Raw genomic sequence first — 20,083 nt, 5'->3', positions numbered from 1 at the left:
AGTGATTGGACACCCCACAGCTGCCTCCTGATTTTCATAAGTTGGGGCTACATACTGGAATATGAATGCAGAGAAAAATAAAATTTGCATATCCATGCCCTTGTTTTCCAGAGCCTAAAGCAGTAAAAAGTGGCCTTTGATTCATCTTCACTTTCCAATTTGCTTGGGTATATAATTGGTGGGCCATATTTTGCATGCAGAACTCTAGCTCTAAGGGAGTATGGAAAATATTGTTTTCATATTTCAGTGTCTTCAGAGGAGAAGACCCACTAGAAGGCTGCTGCAATGGAGACCTGGTACCCAACAGAGGTAGGTACCATTATTATTTATATTTTGCAAATATCGAGTCTTAGAAATACTATTTAGTTTATTATTAAGGCTGGAATTGGACACTAAATTTTAGGCTTCTTACCACTGAGCTGGACTTAGTAAGTTAAGTCAAATTTTCTTTGCATCTTGCTTACTTCATCTAAACATTTTGTATAATCTTTGGTTCAAGGCCTATGACCCAGAGGATAATGACATTGAAAGTCTTCTTTGGAATATTTGAGAAAACTTACCATCTGAGAATTACTGTTTTTTTTTTTTTCAATCTAAACATTTTTAGGTACTCATTTTCAATTAAATGGTACATAATTATATGATTAGACTCAGATGAGCTACAGGGAAATTCACCAATCTATTTGAAACTAAAAAATAATTGGAAAGCCTATCTGTGATGCATAAAACTGTAAGAAATATATACTTTAGCTTTATCAGTGACTTTGCACTGAAAATTATTCTGGGCCTGCCAAGGCAAAGCTCATTCTGGAGAACTGTATTGCAGAATTTCAGGACACATTCTGAGTCCATGTGGCAAATTATTAAAGCAAATCCTTCTGGGTCCCTTAAAGTTATATTTTACATTTTACTTTGCAAATTACTTAGAAATTCATTCTTCTATCTCATCGTGAGAAGAGTTCAGCCTTCTGAAAGGCTATCTGCAGTGTCTTTGAGTGACAGGTTCTATATTGGAAATTAAGACTTGGTTTTAATTTGCACTTCAGAGCATTAGTCTGTAGGTAGGAGAAGCCAAAGACCTTTCTAGAGCCCACTCTACCATGTTGGAGACAGTTTCTGGACACCGCAGTGCTTCAGTGTTTGTATTCACAGCCAACCTTCATGGAGGACCTGCATTTCCTCCTGACCCTCCTTAGCCCCTAGGATAATGAGAGGGAAATGAATGAAGCTCTTCTCATACTACCATGTTCTGCTTCCCCATTGTAACCTGTATTGGGTTCCTGAGGAGAGAGTATAACGTCCCAAAGGAGAGTGTAAACTCATAGGTAGGGACTAATATATTCAAAGAATGAGTTTTCCTGCTGGTATCTTGTTTTGTTTTATGTTTTGGTTTTTAAGACAGAATTCCTCTCTAACATCTATCACAAGTTTTTAAAAAAACTTTTTTAATCTAACAGAGTTGTTATTTTTTCTAGGATGAGATTTGGAATTATGTTCAAGCAATTACTTAATTCAGGAATTATCTGCTGAATACCTAAACCAGCGATGGCAAATGAATTTTGTTGAGAAGGAAATTAATGCAAGTAAAATATTTATGGTGAGTGAAAGTATTAATAATTAAGTTCATGTAGTCCAACTTGATGAATTTCTCAAACTAAACACCTCTCTAATCAGTGCCTGGGACAAGAAACATTTTAGCATCCCTGAAGGCCAGTATCCCTTCCAGTCACTAATCCTCTAACAAGGTAACTGCTGTCCTGACTTCTAACCCCATAGGTTTATTCCAGTACTGATCTAAGTGGAATTCTATAAAAAATGCTTTTTTTGGTCTGCTTTCTGTTGCTGTTTTACTTGTGAAGTTCACTTACGCCATTATGACTAGTTGCAGATTGTTCATTTTCTTTACTGAATAATGTCCCACTGTGTGACCCTGCCATGATTTATTTATCTAGTCTACTGTTGATAGACATTTAGATAGTTCTAGTTTGGAGATATTATAGTGTGTCTATGAATATTTTAGTCCATGTATTTTAGTAAATATATTTTGGCCTTTCTGGTGGATGTAAATCTTGGAGTGAAATGTCTGGATCATAACTATAGATGCTCTACCTTCATCTGTCTGATTATGTCTCTAATTTCAATGTTCACTCTTCCATCTCTTCAGAACAGCATAGTTAAGTTTATGGTTTGAATCTCTCCATTTGTTTTTGCAACAACAACAAAAAAGATTAAGCATTGAAAATTAAATTTAAAAAGATGTATCAGTGCTCAAAAGAAAGATATCGCCATAAATTAGAAATGAAAAAAAAAAGCATTAAGCAAGGTGACACTCTGGGTCTGGAATTAGGCAGAGTTTATCTTCTTTGGGAAGATAGTGTAGATATGTACATCAGGCAAGGTAAAGGGCTGGGGCTAGCTCATGGCATGAAACTGTGTTCTCAAAAAAGCCTCAGAGAAAGTTGTGATTGATAAAATTGCCTCAGGTGTGGCTCATATGATGTTGAATACCTGTGGAAATTGGAAAAAGGTGACAAGCCTTGTGGGCAGCTGTGTTTACTTCTGTGGCAGGAGATAAATTTCTCTGAGCTCGCCATGGATCAGAAACTCCAATTTACTGTAGGAGACCTACTTCTGCATGGGGGAGTGGGGTGGGAATGCCAGGTAACCCCAGAACTCCTAGAAAATAATGGATGTGCAGAGAGGGAATCAAAACTGCAACAGCAACAACCATAACGATGACACAATTACTTCTCAAGATAAGCCTGCAAAGCAAAACTTCAAAGTATTTAAGTCAAGTCAAGGAAGATTGCTCTCAGATGAACTAATGGTAAAAATAAATTATGTATATAAAATTAAAAATGAAAGAATTATCTAAAAATAGCTGAAGTATTTGATTTGTAAATTCAGAGGTATGATAGAAGAGATAATCTTTATAAAAAAGAACAACTGAAAGCATAAAACTGAAAGAAGATGTATTTAACACTTGATTGATTCAAAATCCTGGAAATGGAAATAATAGATTTTAATATGTACATAGTTGAAGAGAGAATTTAAAGAATAAAAAAAGATGATTGTGAGCTACCTTCATTTTTTGTAAATGAAATAATGAATTTAACATGGAGAGAGATTGAGATTTTAAAAATGTAAAGGAGAAGTTATGGAACAGGGAAGATAGAATAACAGTAACTGATTCCAATAGATAGATTAGGTTAAGGGAGAGAAAAGAGGGGGCTACAAGACCAATGTTCCAGAGAATACTGGCTGCAAAACTTCTCAGAACAAAGAAAATCTGCAAACTAAATATTGACGACTCACACTCATCGTGCATTGGGATAGAGGACAACAGAACCACATCAAAATGTTGTCCTCAAACTAGAAAGTATCAGGAATGAAAATGAAATTTTAAGTGTAAGCAGAGAGGAAATACAAGTTATTTACACAGCAACTGTAATCATAGACGACTTCTCATCAGCAATGCTAACTACTAGAAGATGAGGAAATGCTATTTAAAAATGCTGAATAATTTTAACACTGAAAACTACCATTCAAGGAAGGGGGTAAATTAAGGTGTTGCCTGGGATACAAAAGCGAGGAGTGTTTCCTCCCGCAAATAATTTCGGAAAGAATTATTACAAGCGTAGTTCAAAAGGAAGCCTATTCGTATAAACTTGATCACACTTTAGATCAGGTGTCATCAAATTTCTTCTGTGAAGGGTCAGACAGGAAATATTTTAGGCTTCGCAAGTTACGTCATCTATGTGACAACTACTCACTGAGGCTGCGGTAGTGTGACAGCAACCATAGGTGAGACATAAAGGATGGTGTGGCTGAATTCCAAGACAGGGATTATTTTTATTTTTATTTTTAACACAAACAGGTAGCAGAACAGCTATGGCTCATGGACTGTAGTTTGCTGACCACTACTGTAGATCACAAAGAGAGGCTCAAAAAAATTTAAAAATGTAATTACCCTCTCTGTGTCTCATCTGGTCTGGTCCTATTCAGTATCAGAAATTAGTATAGAAATGTCATCGAGTTCTCCATCTCTGCATTTGCAACATTTCTGTCTTTAGTTTTTTGCATTATAAGCTGACACCTGTTCTAGAATCCAACAATGATATATCTTGATCATTTTTACTTCTAATTGTTATTACCGATTTATATAAACCTTGGCTTTTTCGAAGAAGGGCTCTCTTGTGGAGAGAGCTCCATTCTATCTTGAAAGGCGGGGGTCAGATGGGTCTCCGCAGATTTTTGTGTCTTTGGGCACAACAAAAGTGTGTTCTGGGCTGAGTGCCACTTGGAAGACTTTGTACGATTACTCAGATGCTTTTTCCTTCATTGCTGTTTCCATCTTTCATTTCAAAAGAGCCTGACTTCAGAGAAACAACTTTCTCTCAGGGCTGGATTTAGCAGAATGTGTTTGATCATTTAATTTCTTCATGCCCTCGATGCAAAAAGGTTACATTCATATTACTGGTTATTGGCAGAGTTGGCAATTTTTTAAGTTAATTGATTTCCTGGCACTGAAGATTATACTTTTAAAAACATTTTTATCAGAAGAAATACGAAGCAAAAGCTGAACTGAAGTCCCTAAATCACTTTCAGGCTTCACGGTAGCTTGTTCATTCATACAATTTGGGATAGAAACTGGGGACCCAGGCAAGCAGTGCATGCCTGCTAATGTTGACAAAAAAAGATACAATACGGAAAGGTTTTATTCGGTCTGTTCCTAGGAATGCTTTTTTTCCTGGCTTTGTAGTTGTCTAAGTACTCCTTACTGAGAAATGTATGTTTCTTTTAATTTTTTTGCTGACTTTTTTTTTTGATGATATTAACTGTAATAATTTTTAAAAGATGTAATAGATTGAAGGATTTCAGAGGTGCAAGAGACTCAAGATATCTGTCATCCAATGTGATATCTGACATCAAAACCCTTCTACAATAATCTTGCTAAGTAGTCACTTAGTTTTTGCTTGATTACCTCCTATAGTGGAGAACTCACTATATCCCATGATTGCCCATGCCATTCTCAGTCAAGTCCTATTGATTAGAAAAATTTTTTTGTATTATAAGTGTGACATTAAATGTTGAACTTGTATAGTGGAGATTTTACATAGAAAGTTGAAAGATGAAATTTGTGTAATAGGAATCATATCCAGTGAGATTTTGAATAGTTAGGACTATGCCACTATGATCATTAGTATAATAAAGGTTTATTTATGGCCTTCATTATTCCAAAAATGATTTAGGAAGCCTCAGATAAAAAGCATGACAAGCAAGATAAAGAGTAAAGAAAGGGAAGAAAACAGGCCCAAAAGAAATTAAGAAAGGGAAATGATGTCAGTTAGAATTTAGGTTTATCATAAACTTTGTGATATTACATACATCATACTTACTAATCCAAGCAGTCAAAGCAAAGGGAGATCCAGGATAATTTGTGCTTAGGGCAGAACTATTGCTGTCCTTGGTAAGCAAACCATAGTCTTCATAATGGATATATACTGGGATGTACTGAACAACGTACTTGACCGTATCTTCCCAGTACACCTGTCAGAGGAAACTTGCTGGTAATGCTACACAGCAGTCAGTGCGGTTTTATTAAAGCAGTTCTGTTCTCCTATCAGAGACAAGTAATGCCTGGTAGTCTGGTTTGACTCAAGGATAATTTGAAATATAAATGGGGAGAGAAAAACTGAACATCCTTCAGTTAACACTCCACAAAAATCCTATGGTTGAACTTTCTATACGAATAGTATAACAAAAAATAAAATGCTATATTCTTCGGTATGATTCAAAAGTGCAGAAGGTTGAAGTGGCTTCTTAAAGACATATTTAAATACTCTTGACAATCAACTGGACAACAGAGAGCGCTGATGCCATTTTCTAATAAAAAAGTAATCTAATGAAGACAGGCAGCAGTGTAGATAATTCTCTTTGAATGAGTTTGCATTTAGGCATGTCTGGTGGACATGTCATTCACTGATTCACCACTGAAATCCTCAAATGGTATCTGGAAACTAACCAGTAAACTCTAGTGAGTGGTTCTCAAACTTCAGTATGTTGAATAATCCCTTGGGAACCTGGTCAGATATGCAGATATCCCCACATCCAAAGATTCTGATTTAGTAGATCTGTGTGGAATAAAAGAGTCTGCCTTTTGCATATGTTGTGAGCACATTTTGCAAAACACTGTTCTAGATGCGGTAAATCTCTTCTCTGGGACTCAGCTTAATAACGTTAGCCAAAATTATCAGTGGGTCACTATTAACAAATTTTGTGTCATTTTATTTTTTCCCCCTTTTGACGTGGAAGATTTTTCATAGGATTTTTGTAAGACCACCTTCATTCATTTTAAGTTCAATGTTCAGAGAGAGATAAAGGAGATTTCCTGAGGTAGTATAAAAATCTCTCCTAGTTAAGAATTTTCAGTGAGCCTCTACATGATGCCACCAAATTGCCAGGCAACAGTTTTGTTTTTTATACCGTATTAATATAGTTCGTTGACTTTTAGTATTATTATTCTTAGAAACTTCTTTTTATTGTTCACAGGATGCCTGAGGGAGACCATGTTATTTATAGTTGTGTAGTTATAAACAGATTGAAAGACACAATCTGAGTCACTAAGTATCCCCAAAATGGGGCATAGCAGGGTGGAAGAGGTAGTTTTGCTTCTGGCAATCCACTTATCTTCCTGTATGTGCTGGTGAAAAATGGGTCATCTGTCTACCTGCTTGAGTGGCTCAGGTGAAAAATTTGCATATTTCAGCTCTTCAACAATCTGGTTATTTGCCTTCTTAAGAACAGAGCTGCTGAAAACAAAGTCATGCTTAAATTCACACTAAGAGCAATGACAGAGAATGAATTTCTGTTTGTCTTAAACTCTGGATTAATTTACCCAATCCCTTTTCAACATTCCATTTTCAGCATCAAACACTGAAGAGTGTAAAGCTCTTTGACTAAGATAGCAAAATGGACCTGTGTTCTTTCAACTATTTGGCAGGCACTGTGTTAGTTTTCGGGAAAAAGGGAATGCATAGGACAGATGATATCCCCAAGGAGTTCACATCGAACACCATCACCTCATCACTGGGCTCTCAATTTCTTTACCTAACCCTCTATCCCTCCAGGTAGTTTCTCACTGTGAGACGGGTCACTGGGTGAGGAAATCACTTCACCAGGTTATTTCCTATGAGCACAGGTTTAAAACTATTATGTTTTTACAATAAAGTGTTACCGTGTTTTGAATATCAGAGAGTAGAAGTAGTAAATGAAATCAGTTTATTTTATTTTTTTAAGTATCAGGAGGGGAAACAGGAGAAACATCGAACAGATAATGAAGTGACTATGATTTTCTTTTTGCCTAGGGAACACATAATCACAAAGGTTTCATGCTGCTTATATTGGTGTGCTGTGTTTTCTTCAAGGTGAGTGAGATGCTGGCAGTTACATACAGATGACAAGAAATTCTGAAAATATCGAATGAGAGGATTTCTTGCCTTAGTGAATGAGCAGTCTTCCTTGCTTGAAAAAATGCCCTCGAATAAAAGCCTCAGATAAATGGCTTTAGATGCAAACTTGGTTACAACTTCTGTAGAAAAGCCAAGTTTTTGAAACACTGAACAATCAAGAAGATATATGATGAGTTTAAAAAAGGTGTTCTATTCCAGCCGGGTGGCAGGAAGCAAAGTCAGGACTAGTGGTCACTAATAAATGATTTTTACAGGTAGCATTAGTGAGATATGTATTCCCAGAGTATTTAAATTTGTTTTAAATTTGTGTATCATCTACTTTAGCATTTCCAGTGATTTTTTGGGGGTGTACATTTATTTTTCTGTTTTTAAAAATTGTTTCATCATAAGCCAACCAATGAAAGAGAACAATGAGTTTAGAAACATGCCATATATATATTTGCCTGTATTAATTGCATTTATGGGCGGTTTGGCTATTAGAACAAAGTAGTGTAGGAAGAGACCACTGATTTAACTACCTAAGGATGCAGGAAAATGGCTTTAAGTAGATCAGTTGTAAGATTAAATTAAAGAAATTTATGCCAAACATGGCATCTTGAGCTGACACTCTTCGTGCAAGCATGGAAATTGTGACCTTCCCAGACTCCAGTTTCTCTGCTCCTTCTCACTTGTGTTTCTGGGAGAGGACGTTTCTTCTCCACACAGGCTTTGCTTCTCCTCAATATTCACTTCGAATCCCCCCTCAAAGCCTCTGTCCTCCTGGGAGACTTCACAGAGTCGCTCCTCCTGACTCTGATCATCTCTTTCCTTTAACCCTTCTGCCACTAACATATTCCATGTACCAGAATCCACGGCTTTTTGCTGTTTCTGGAATTACACAGAAAATGCACCCTAAGGACAGAAAAATGCAGTTTCTCCCTTTGCAGTCTGACAGCTCTTGGAGGGGAAAGGTACCGTGAGTCAGAACCTAACTCGGGACCAGGATGCAGGGCTTCTGGTCCACGTGCCGCCAATAGTCACCCACCGAAGTTGAGCTAATCAGGCATCTCTTCAGCGCGTAAGAGGTGCTAAAAGAGCAATGAAACATATTAAAATGTTGAAAAGCTTATTTGAGCAGAAACAGACTTGCACCCCAACCCGGCGCCAAGCAGGAAGTGGTTGGGAGCCCTCGGAGGACTGGGGGCCAGGGGAACCGCCCGGAGAGAGAGCGCGGAAGCCGCCAGGAGTTTGCGCGGCTGCAGCCTGAAGCCTAGTTCGCTGTCTGTGATTGGTTGTTTCTTAGCAGCGTTTTGATTTCGTAGCTTTGGCGCGTTTCCTGGCTTAGGTTTTGGTTTGTTTGCCGCCCTGGCCTGAGAGCCACCTCAGTCTGATGGTTTCCTCGTTTAATTTAACCACGGATATCAGCTGCTCGCCTGCAGAGTGAAGCAGTGTGACAGTCAGGTGAGGTGAAGGGTGAGATGTGCTTTGTAAACTCTGAAGTGCTCCGTGAGTGCGGGGACTCTGTCCTGCTCAGGCTCCCAGGTCTGCAGCGCCAGCTTCGCGGGCATCCGACCTGTGCCGCCGCCCAGGGCCTCTGCTCTGCCTGGTTAAATGCCCTGCTGTCGCCATCTGAAATGCTAAACCGTTTTGTCTTTTCACTGGTGTTTTGTAAGTCAGGGCCAACGGGGAAATGAAGCACAGGAGGAGACGGAAAATATGCATAATATGCTCGTCCTCTGCTCTTGGCTGCCTTATTTGCATATGGCGGGAATTCCAAAATATCGGGGGGGTTGAGTGCTGCCCAAAGCCATTAGGAAGTAAGAAGTTGGACCAAGTAAGGTGTGGAAGGCGTGTACTGACCGTCCCTAGAGGCCGCATTTCCGCGTTGAAACAAGATTGTTTCTAACGCAGAAAGCAAGCTAGGATGGCATTCTGAAAAACAGACAGCCACCCTTTCTTACTTGTGTTACTTCTTTGCATTAGCCAACCACTTACACCGAAAGTAATGACAAGAAAAGTAAAACTAGGGCTTCCAGTACCTTCTTTTTTAAGTGCTTCCTTACACATCAGTCAGCCAGAGGTGGAGTGTTGGTGGAATGTGTGCATATAGGGAAGTGAAATATTGATGGTGGTGATGGTTGTACCACATGAATGTACCTAATACCGCTGAACGATACACTTAGAAATGGTTAAGGTGGTAAATTTTATGTTATGCTTGTTTTACCAGAATATAAAAGTATTAAAAATTAACCTAAGAAGTAAAACTAGCTGAATTAATTTTGCTGAATGTTTCTGCTGCTCCAGTGAGAATGAAATACATATACATGTACAACCCAAGGCAGTTCAGTTACATAATTTTTTGATGCTGTGGATGAGTTAAATTCTCTCATATTTTCATTTGAAATGACATTGCATACTATAAGGTGATAAAATTTATTCCATATAGAGTTTTAATTTAAAAAAAGTTAGAATTATGTTAAATAGCAAATATTAAACACTATGACAAGTCGAGAGAAAGAGTGTGAGAAGAATGGAAAAAAAACTGTATTTTAGTACTTCTAAAGGCACTGTTTTCTCCTGTTTTTTAAACAAAGGGCCCCACATTTTCATTTTGCCTCAGACCCTACAAATTATGTATGTAGTCCTGTTCATCTGTACTGCATTTACATTGGTGAGGACTGTATTTGGAAAATGTAAAGAATGCACATATATAGTTTTGTGAGCACTAAGTGACCAGTGGGATGCTCAAATAGAGACGTACCCTTTTAATTTGAGCCTTTTACCCATGTCATGTTGTTAACAAGCTTATTCTGTGGGTTCTCTTGCTTTGCTTTTTTCCTTAATTCATTTCTCTTGATATGTGTGCTATTTGAGAGACATATTCAGTGTCTCAGCCTGACATTAATCACTGACAACATTTAACAATGAAAGCTAATGAAGCAGAAAGGATTTTAATTGTTCATAACCATCTTTTCACTTTTAGTAATTGCTTTGTGGGTTTTCCATACATCTTCTTTAGGTTAAAAGCATTCTCAAAAATAAAGGAAGAAAGAAACACTCTTAAATTCTCACATGCTGTTTCAAGTCCTTCTTACCAATTCCAAAGCAATAAAAAGAAAAAAGGAACATTTCCTACAGCTGTGAAGACCCCTCAGCGCTAAGTCAGACATTGAAAGTTGGTCTGCCTCTCTTTTAATCACTCTTTATGTCTGTTGTTCCTCTTTATAACTTTTCTTGTGGAATTTATTTTCCCTTTCCTAATATTTTCATATTGTTGATTACTGACAGGAAGAAGAAAGGAACACTTGTTAAGTTCCTTTCCTCACTGTATTTCACTGATTCCATTTTATCCCCTCCTCTTCTTGCTTTCTGTACCTCTATTACTGGCTTCAGTGCCTGTCATCTTCAAAGCATGCTTGAGGCCTGTGTCACAGTTGCAGGGAACAGGCAGGTGTTAAATCTCAGAGTCTTGCTTTTTTTTTTAAAGGTGAAAGAGTCACTAAAATTCACCCTGTTGCCTACTTGGTAGGTCATTCTAAACCTAAGCTGTTATTTTTGTTTTCAAGGGATATAAAACATGCTGCCTTTCATATTGAGAAAGATCCTATTGTCCTTCTAGCAATAGAGCCTGCACTTGGAATTGTATTTCCAGTTGGAGCAATGATCCAACCACATTCTCTTTTACGGTCTGCTCTGGGACCAACAGACTACACTTACTGGGGTGACTGGTGCAGTGCAGTCTGTGGCTGAGAAACAGATTATCCACAAGCCAGGTTTATTAGAACTCATTTTCTGTTCCACTAAAATGCTCCACCTTGATACCAGCAAACTTAAGGGACCCTTTCCTGTGCTTGGTTAGCTCTAGTTTGTAGCATTTGAACACTGACACCTGCTTTTCCCTCTTTTGGTTTCTAGGTCATCCTTTTCTCTTTTTCATTCTTTCTCTTTATAGTCATGCATCTCTTTTTAGCTGTTCCTTTCCTCTTCCAGTGCCTCTTAAGTGCCAGTGTTCTCCAACGCTTGACTCTCAGTCCTGTTTTCCTTTCAGTCTGTGATATTCTCACATGGTGATCTCATTCCAACCAGGGCTTCAACTGCTGTGTCTACTGTCTTGACCCATCTCCTGCCTTGACCTTTCTTGAGTTGTTTTCTATATATTCACGGTATTGAGTAGGAAGTTATCAGTTGTGACTAACAGAAAATCTGACAAACTGCTGGAAAAAAATAGGGCATATCTTTCCCACATAGGAATTATAAATCTAAAGTCAGTCAATCCACAGTTTTTGCAGAAGACCTGCTAGTCAGTAACGATCCAAGTTCCACCTGCCTTCTTTGCACCAACGTTGTTAGCATATTGGCTTTTCTCCTCGTGCTTGTTGCTTCCTTGTCATGCAATGGCTGCTGCATCTCCTGGCATCAACGTCCACAGAGGGAACATGGAAGAAGGGATGAATAGCTGAGTCTGTCTTTTTTTTTATTAGAAAACAAAATATTCACTAGAAATCCTACTCAACATATGTTCAGATGTACCTCTAATAAAGTGTCATTTGGCTGTCCATAATTTTAAAGTGAACTGTAAAATGGATTATTAAACTTTCCTCTTCAGTAGTGGAGAAAGGCAAGAAAGAATATAGTTATGAATTGTTCATCCATAGTTTGGGGTAACCAACCCAATTTTGGCCCATCCATTTTCATACTTGATATCTCCAACTGGATATTCCAAAAATACCTTAACCTTAGACTTTCTGGAGTGGGGAGGTGGGATAAAACTTAGTAAAAGGAAAAGACAAATGGTAAGTTCCCTGTTTTTGTGATTTTAGCCTGGAGGTAAAATTCATGTCTTGGATGTAAGGCAGCTGAAACTTCCATAGAAAACCTACTGCCCGCCTGACCTGAGGAATCAAAGGACAGAGCTTACGGCTGCTATCGCTGAAGGAACGTGAAGGGGGCATTACAGAAAGGAGAGCACCAGAAGATGGAAGTCCCAGGTATGTGGAAACTCATAAAAAAGATATGATGCAAATGATTTTGTAAATTAGTTGATACAAAATGTTACCAGAAGGTTCAGAGAAATTCAGGGGAGCCTGAGGCTGATTATAAGAGACTTTCCTAGAAATTGTAGCACTTTAGCTGGATTCTGAAGGATGCATATTTTTCTTCCAGGTAAGGATGACAAAAATGTATGGCCAATGAGCCATCAGAATCGGTAAAACTCTTTTGGCCTCTGCAGCTTAAATCGTAGAAAAGCAATATGAGCAATCTTATAGACAGTCCTGGAGGAAAAGCTGGAGTCTCAAGTGCTTTGGGGAGGCGCTTTAGAACTAAAGTATATATGAAGCCTTTGCTTGTACTTCTAGATGGAGAATGATTAACCCTTTCTTCCTTATTTAGTGACAAAGTAAGTGCGTACATCATCACACGTTGCTGTGAGCTGGAAGAACACTAAGATAAGAGCAAAGGGGAGAGAGAGAGATTCAGAGCATTTCATTTCCTTGTCAAAAAGTGTGGGTACCCATCGTAGTGTGTAAATGCTGCCCAGTGTCTGGCTGGTGTGAATTACACAAGTAAGGATAGATTCAATGATGCCAAAAATGAAAGAACTTCATTGGGATTTGAATTGCCATCTACTGGTGAAACAGAGTTAGGGTTTGTATGTAACCGAGTTAATCGCCTATATTTTCTGCTAAAACAAAAGCAACATTCTTCAGAACAATATAACAAAATCGAGAGAATCTACAACATAACTTTTGTGATGTTCAGAATGAAATCCATTTTTACTTGATATTTGAATAAACGGGAAAATGTGGCCATTTTCAGGGGAAAAAAATCATCTGAGACAAACCCCTGTGTGATCCGTATTTTTATTTTTTGGAAAAGAACTTTAAAGTAGCTATTGTAAGTATGCTTAATTAAGTAATGAAAGAAAAGATAGTCTCAGAAGATGAATGGGAAATATAAAAAGAGCAAAAGGAAAATTCTATATCTGAAAAATATAATATCTGAAATTTTAAAATATTGCCTTGGTTTAGTAGCACAATAAATTTGACAGAGAGAATCAGTGAATTTGAAAACAATATCAAAAGATGAGAGAGAAACTATATCAAAAAGAGAAGAGTGTCAGAGACTTGTGGAAAATTTTCAACAAATTTAAAATGCAGTCAATTAGAGTATGGAATGAAAGAAGAAAGAGAATAGACTGAAAAAAAAAGGAATAATGGCCCAAAGTTCTTGAATGTCCCTAGGGTCAAAATAGGTAGGCAGCTAAATACTCTCATGAAATACTAGTACATAATTCAAAACATAGCAAAAATAGATGAACTGAGGATATTTCCCCAGTAAAAAGTCATGATCCTTTCCCCAGGCACCTAAGACAGTTTTAGATCCAGATACCATTGACTAATGAGGTGGCAGTGTCTGCAGAAGCAAGGACCCTGTATAACCAGACAAAAATGTGTTGTGACGATGCCTCCAGTCCTTCCCCAAAAGAACCTATGTCAATTTACTTGGGTAAATGTACACTGGGGAATGACCGAGTACCCAGACATTTGGAGGATTATTAGATGCAGGGTTTAGGTTGACACTCATAACTGAAGACTAGAAGAGATGCCACTGACACATATTAGAGGCCAGGGAATAAATGGAGTTTTGGCTCAAATCTGGCTTACTGGTCCTTATACCTGGCCAGTGGTCATTTCTTTATTTTCAGAATGTGTAAATGAGGTGGGCATAATTGAAAAGTAGAATAACTCCTACTTTCAGTCCTTGACCTAGGGAGAAATAGCAGTCATACTGAGGAAGCCTGCCCTGCCTCCATATGCTAAGGGAGAAATAAAATACAGTATCTCATCCTGCTCGTATGTATGTGGGGGAAGGAATGGCAGAAATTGGTGCCACCTTTAAGGATTGCAAAAATGTAGGGGTGATATTACCTATTTCATTTTCATTTAATTCATTAGTCTGGCTCCTGCAGAAACCAGAAGTCTTTTGCAGAATGAACATAGACTTAACTACCAGCTTAACCAAGTGGTAGCTCTGATTGTACCATGTTGTGTTAGACATGCTATCTTTTATTAGAGCAAATTAATATGGCTAAAGGTTTGTAGTATGCCTTCTTTTCTATCCCACTCAAAAGAGTAGGATAAACAGTTTACTTGTACATGAAATGGACAAAAACACACATTTAGAAATTTTGTCCCAGTGTTGTGTTAACAGTTTCACGTCTAAGCCTTCTTGGATAGAACACAAAACAAGAATCATAAAGAAAAAATACGATGAATTGGATATTATCAAAACTTTCATTCTTTGAAAGACACCATGGAGAGCATGAAACTCAAGATGTAGGATGGGAAAAAATACTCACAATAATACATTTGACAGAGAACTTAGGTCCAGAATATATACAGAACTCCAGTAACTCAGTAATACGAACTACATCTCCTTCCCCTAACAACAACAAAGAATTGGTTAAAATATTTGAACTAACACCTCACCAAAGAAGAGATATAAATAGACGAGAAGCACATGAAGAGATGTTCAGCATCATTAGTCATCAGGGAAGTGCTAATTAGACCTGCAGTGAGATACCACTACAAATGTGTTGGAAAATTGACAATAACCATTGGAGATGATGTGAAACAACTGAAATTCTTATGCATGTCTGGTGCAAATACATAATCCTATGACCAATATGGAAAACGTGTTAAATAGACACCTACTGTATGAGCCAGATACTTCTCCTAGGTATTTCTATAGCAGCTTTATTCACGTTAGCACTAGACTGGGAACGACCACTTGTTCCACACCTGCAAATCCAACTAATCTGTAGAGACAAGGGGGCGATTAATGGCTCCCTGGAGCTGGGTTGAGAGGGAGGGATGAATTGCAAAGGGATTTGAGGAAATTTGGGAAGGTAATAGAAGTGTTCTGATCTTAATTATAGTTGTATTTATACAGCTTTATGTCTCTCTTGAAACTCATTGTATTATATACTTCAAATGAGTACTTTATTGTACATAAATTATGCCTTAATATTGATTTTTAAAAATCTACAGTGATTTTCAATATCCCTAGGGTAAAAGGCCAGGTTTGCTAGTTAGCCTGAAAATTCTTTCTTACTTCAGTCCCGCAGCTAATCGCTCTTGTCTTAACTGCTGGCTCTTCTCCATACAAAGCGCAGTTACTGATACTTTCCAAGTACATCGTGCTCCTGCAGTCCAGGGTCCCTATCCCTCTTTCTCTACAGGGTTAACTTTGACTGATTCTTGAAGGATCAGCTCATGCATAGTCTTTTCCAGGAAGTCTTCACTGGTTCCCTAGTGTGAGTTGATGACTCTCCTGTGCTCCCATGGGACCCTGCACTCACCTCTCCTGTAACAGGGAACAGGCTGTGTTTTACTGTTGCCTTTCTTCTTAGTCTCCTTACAAGGTTTAAAATTCTGTAAGGATGGAGATCACACTGTGGTCACCTTTCTGTCTGGAGTATCTGGCTAGGAATCCACTCTGTATCTAATTAAGGTGCTTAATACATTTTTGCTAAATAAATTATTATAAGCAAAGATCAAAGTTTTGGCATTTTACATGGCCATTCTTCGCAAGTTTGAGGGAATGGGACGATATAAGGAACTTCTGTGGGGAGCGGCTCATGTGTGAATATTATGGCAAGTAAGAGGATTACTTCATGAACTTGGCCTCATGCTCCCTCACAATTTCTTCTTGTATGACAAGACTACTCTGTTGGTGAAAATATAAAATATTGTAGAACTTGGCTGTGGTCTCCTTCTTGGAGGTACTGTTCTTTCTCACAGCAAATGCTCTCAAGTGGCCTCCGGTGCTCCGAGCAGCCTTTCATCAAGCCCGGCCTCCTGTGCCTCCTCTCTGCGGGTGCTGCTCTTATTTCTCTGGGCTCTTGGCTGTCACATTACACACAATCATTTCCATTCTTGTTTGAAACCTCGTGCTCTTTTTAAAAATCACAGTCGCTAAATGAAACATGGTGGTAGGCTTTTGGGCCTGATACCTGAATTTAGGGTAGAGTGAAGCCTGATTAGGCTGAGAATTGATATTTTGAAACTCATTGTTGGTATCATTTTTAGGAACGTAAGAATCATGTGAAGCTGTAGTAGCACACACATCTTTGGGATGGCCAGGGTCTTCCTGTGGCTGGACACGGCAACTAAGCATCCAGGCTTTATCCTAGAAAAGAGAACAGTTGTACAAGGAAAAGGTGCTAGGATTATATCTTTCTTGTGCCTTTTCCTGTAAGCTGAAAATAGACTTCTCCTTTTTCTTTGACACACATGTGATTTGTCTCTTTCTTTACCTGTATCCACATTTTTAATAGCATTTAATACTGTTTTTCTCTCTCTCTTCACACTTCTCTGTCTTTGCCTCTTTCTTTCCTATCCCCTGTCTCACCCTCCCTGACTTGGCGTCCTAAAGAAGAGCTCCGAAAGGTTTCGATGTGTACTACTTCCTCTTGTGTGGCTTGTTTTTAATAGCGTTTTCTGAAGGGTGAAAAGAAACAACGGTTATTATGGTTGTTAGAGTAGTAACAATAGTAATGATTGTTAACAATAACAGCAATAATAATGAATGTTGGCATTATTTACCTTCTTGAAGGGATGATGTGAATACTGAAGTCCATTACATTATAAAGTGCTCGTTTGAGGAAATGCTCTATGTAAAATACAGTAATTTTTCCTAGCATTTTGATTAGCATTTGGGTAAAGCACTATTTGGAACGAACAGTGATATGTGACTGATTATGTTCTTTTTTTTTTTTATTAAGAATATAATCCCCGTGAATTGATTCTAGAATACTACTATGTTAAAATCATATCAGTGACTCAAGATTTCCCTTTTAAAAAATGATTTCAAATAGAAAATTTCAAAGCCTTTACTTTCTAGGGTTGTTTCGTAAACAACTCAATCCTCTATATTGTAAATATGCACAAAAGGACCTGATGTGTTTTTAGCAACAGTCAGTGCAGGACCACTTTGTCAATCCATCACTCCTGCTTGTGACAGAACATGGAAAGGTCACTGGAGTGGACATTTTTATGGCAATTTTGAGTGATGCTCTGTCATCAATTAAATATAGAATCTCCCCAGCTACTAAAAACATAAACTCCTTTTGCAGGAAGGATAAAATATGCAACAGAGATAGCTTTACTTACACTCCACATTTTTTTTTTCAGGATGTTTAGAGTTGTGTACATATGCTCTGTGGAAGATTTCTGTTTTCTTGAAAATACAATTTGACTCCATGACAGAATTATAGAGAGATAAAAGATGACTGTTTAACCTGCTCATGTTTGTAAATATGCAAGGTTTGTTTGCAGGGCTGAAATTGTTTCTAAATTAAGCAAAAGTTGAAAATGTGGCACTAAAATCAAAGTACTTTCCTTGCCAGTATGAACACAGAAGCTGAAAAATCCTCATACATGGGAAAGAAATGAAAAGGAAATAAGCCTTACCTGAACCACTGATTACTCAGCTAACCTGAACATTAAACTGAGGATGCATTTAAAGGAGGAGAAGAATCTGAATGACTAGATCAGAGGAGGCCAGTGAGGTGATGTGGGTTAAGTCAAGGCCAATAGATAGGGGTGGCCTGGCTGTGAGGGCTTACCAGTAGGACCCTGTCTGGGACAGAGAGGAAGAGATGTCACCAGAGACTCAGTTGTTATCGGGAAACGGGATACATAAATTTATTAAAGGCAAGTGTGACAGCACAATGACAATTTAATACTAAAGGTTACCGACACTCTTGTTAAGTCTCCATCCAGTGTGCATATTTAAAGGTAGATTATTCCTACTTGGAGGTGAACTTTTATGATACATTAATGCATATTTTAAGTGGTTTGTATTTAATGAAGATAACATGTGCATATTCATTTATATCACATATTAAAAAATGTTAAAGTAAAATGTATCACCTGTTATTCCCAGGAATTCTTCCTTTTACATTAAAGAGGAATCACTGAAACTATCTTAGCATTTATGCATTCACTGTGTTTTATTTTCTTTATTTACATAATCATCCCACTGTCTTGGACTTTCCACTGACATTTTCTGTTTCAGTGTGTGGAGGAATCTTGGAAGAGCACCAGCAGCCTCTTCCGCTCCCTGGGAGAAATTAAGTTTCCTGTCCTTGTCCTTGTTTTAAATTCAGCCCCTTGTTCTTGTCTTGGGACTCAGTGGCTGAGAACTGAGACACCGTGTTGCTTCTGCTCCTCGTCTTGCCTTATTTAGCCCATATACACTGAACACCTGCTCTGTGCCAGGAGCTGTTCTGGGCCCCAGGGGGAGAAGAGACCAGGGAGACTCTGTTCTAATGAGGAGAAAGCCAACAACAAACACTAAGTGAATTCTGAATATTGCTCTCTGCTGTGCAGACAGGAAAGCAGGGTGATGTGAACAAGTGTCTGACCTCGGGGATAAGAAGGCTCTAGACTGAGAGACAAAGATTTCTCCAAAGAAACGAAAATTGAGCCAAGTTTTCCAGGCACCCCAGACAGCAAGTGAAAGGCTCAAAGGTAGAATAAACTGGGGATGATCAAGGGTGGAAGGAAGGCCCATGGAACTGAACAAAGGGATTAACATGACTACAGTGAAACCAGAACAAACAGAAGCCAGATCCGGGAAACACTCAAAAGACCATAAGACAGTTGGAAGCCGTGTTTTGTTGCCATTGTAGAGGTGGTACTGAGCTTAATCTAGGTTGGGACACATTCTGAATTTTTTTTCTTTAATGGTAGATTGAAGAAGGGCATGAATAGAAGCAAGGAGATATGTCGGATGTGTCTGAGTGATTCAAGGGCAGTGTGATAGTAGAAGGCAGCATGAGATAAAATTGAACCCAGTGGAGGAGCTTTGAGTGGGCCTCTCCCACCTGAAGGCAAAGCAGGTGGCCACCTACAGGATTTGGTTTCAATGCTCGCAGTTATGTTCAATGAGTATTTTCCCCTTCCCCTTGTAGACTGCAACTGATAAAATATCACTAGTCGTCTATTCCTTGGACTAAATTCTCCCTTGCCAAATGCAAGTGATTTCTGAGAGATGCTACATTAAGACATTAAATTCAATAATCGTAACATTTCTTATGTAACATTAAAGATTCCCTTCACCAGAAAAAAAGCACCTTGGTTAGAAGGGCAAGACAGGCACAGAGGAAGGTATTAAAAATTTTATATATATATATATATATATATATATACACACACACACACACACACACACACACACACACATATATGGCATTGCGTGTTCTTTATTCATTAATTTACAGAGACTGCCGGATTGAATTTTTCTGTATCCTTTACATTACGGCACTTCACTCTAGCTACTGAGAAAATGTTTGTTGACAAATACTGTTGCACTTTCCAGCGTTCTCATCTTAGTTTAATAGTCCTACTCTCCCATGGGATAAAAGCATATGGCTTTTTTTCAAGAAGCCTACTTTTGGATGTTCAGCTTCACACATGATGAAGCATAGATTCTTTTTTCTGAAGTGTAATCAAAGATGATGATGTTTTGGGGAGACTGATTTAGACTGAATTCCTCTGAGTTTTATCATATAAAATTTGCCCACCCTGCCCTGTTTTGAGCAAGATATATGTTTTATGAGCCAC

General features: G+C 38.2%; 1 long non-coding RNA gene across 1 annotated transcript; it reads left to right on the top strand.

The window, feature by feature from the left end:
* Window positions 1-222: 222 nt before the first annotated feature.
* On the top strand, window positions 223-18,441 carry LOC116278810 (uncharacterized). Its single transcript, XR_012074345.1, has 5 exons — window positions 223-309; window positions 1,476-1,597; window positions 7,368-7,427; window positions 12,272-12,439; window positions 17,863-18,441. It is a non-coding gene; the product is annotated as an uncharacterized lncRNA (long non-coding RNA).
* The last annotated feature ends 1,642 nt before the right edge of the window (window positions 18,442-20,083 follow it).

The sequence above is a fragment of the Vicugna pacos genome, chromosome 7 (genome assembly GCF_048564905.1).
Source record: "Vicugna pacos chromosome 7, VicPac4, whole genome shotgun sequence".
Taxonomy (NCBI): domain Eukaryota; kingdom Metazoa; phylum Chordata; class Mammalia; order Artiodactyla; family Camelidae; genus Vicugna; species Vicugna pacos.
The sequence above is the reverse complement of the archived record's forward strand: the minus strand, read 5'-3'. Positions and strand labels throughout refer to the sequence as shown.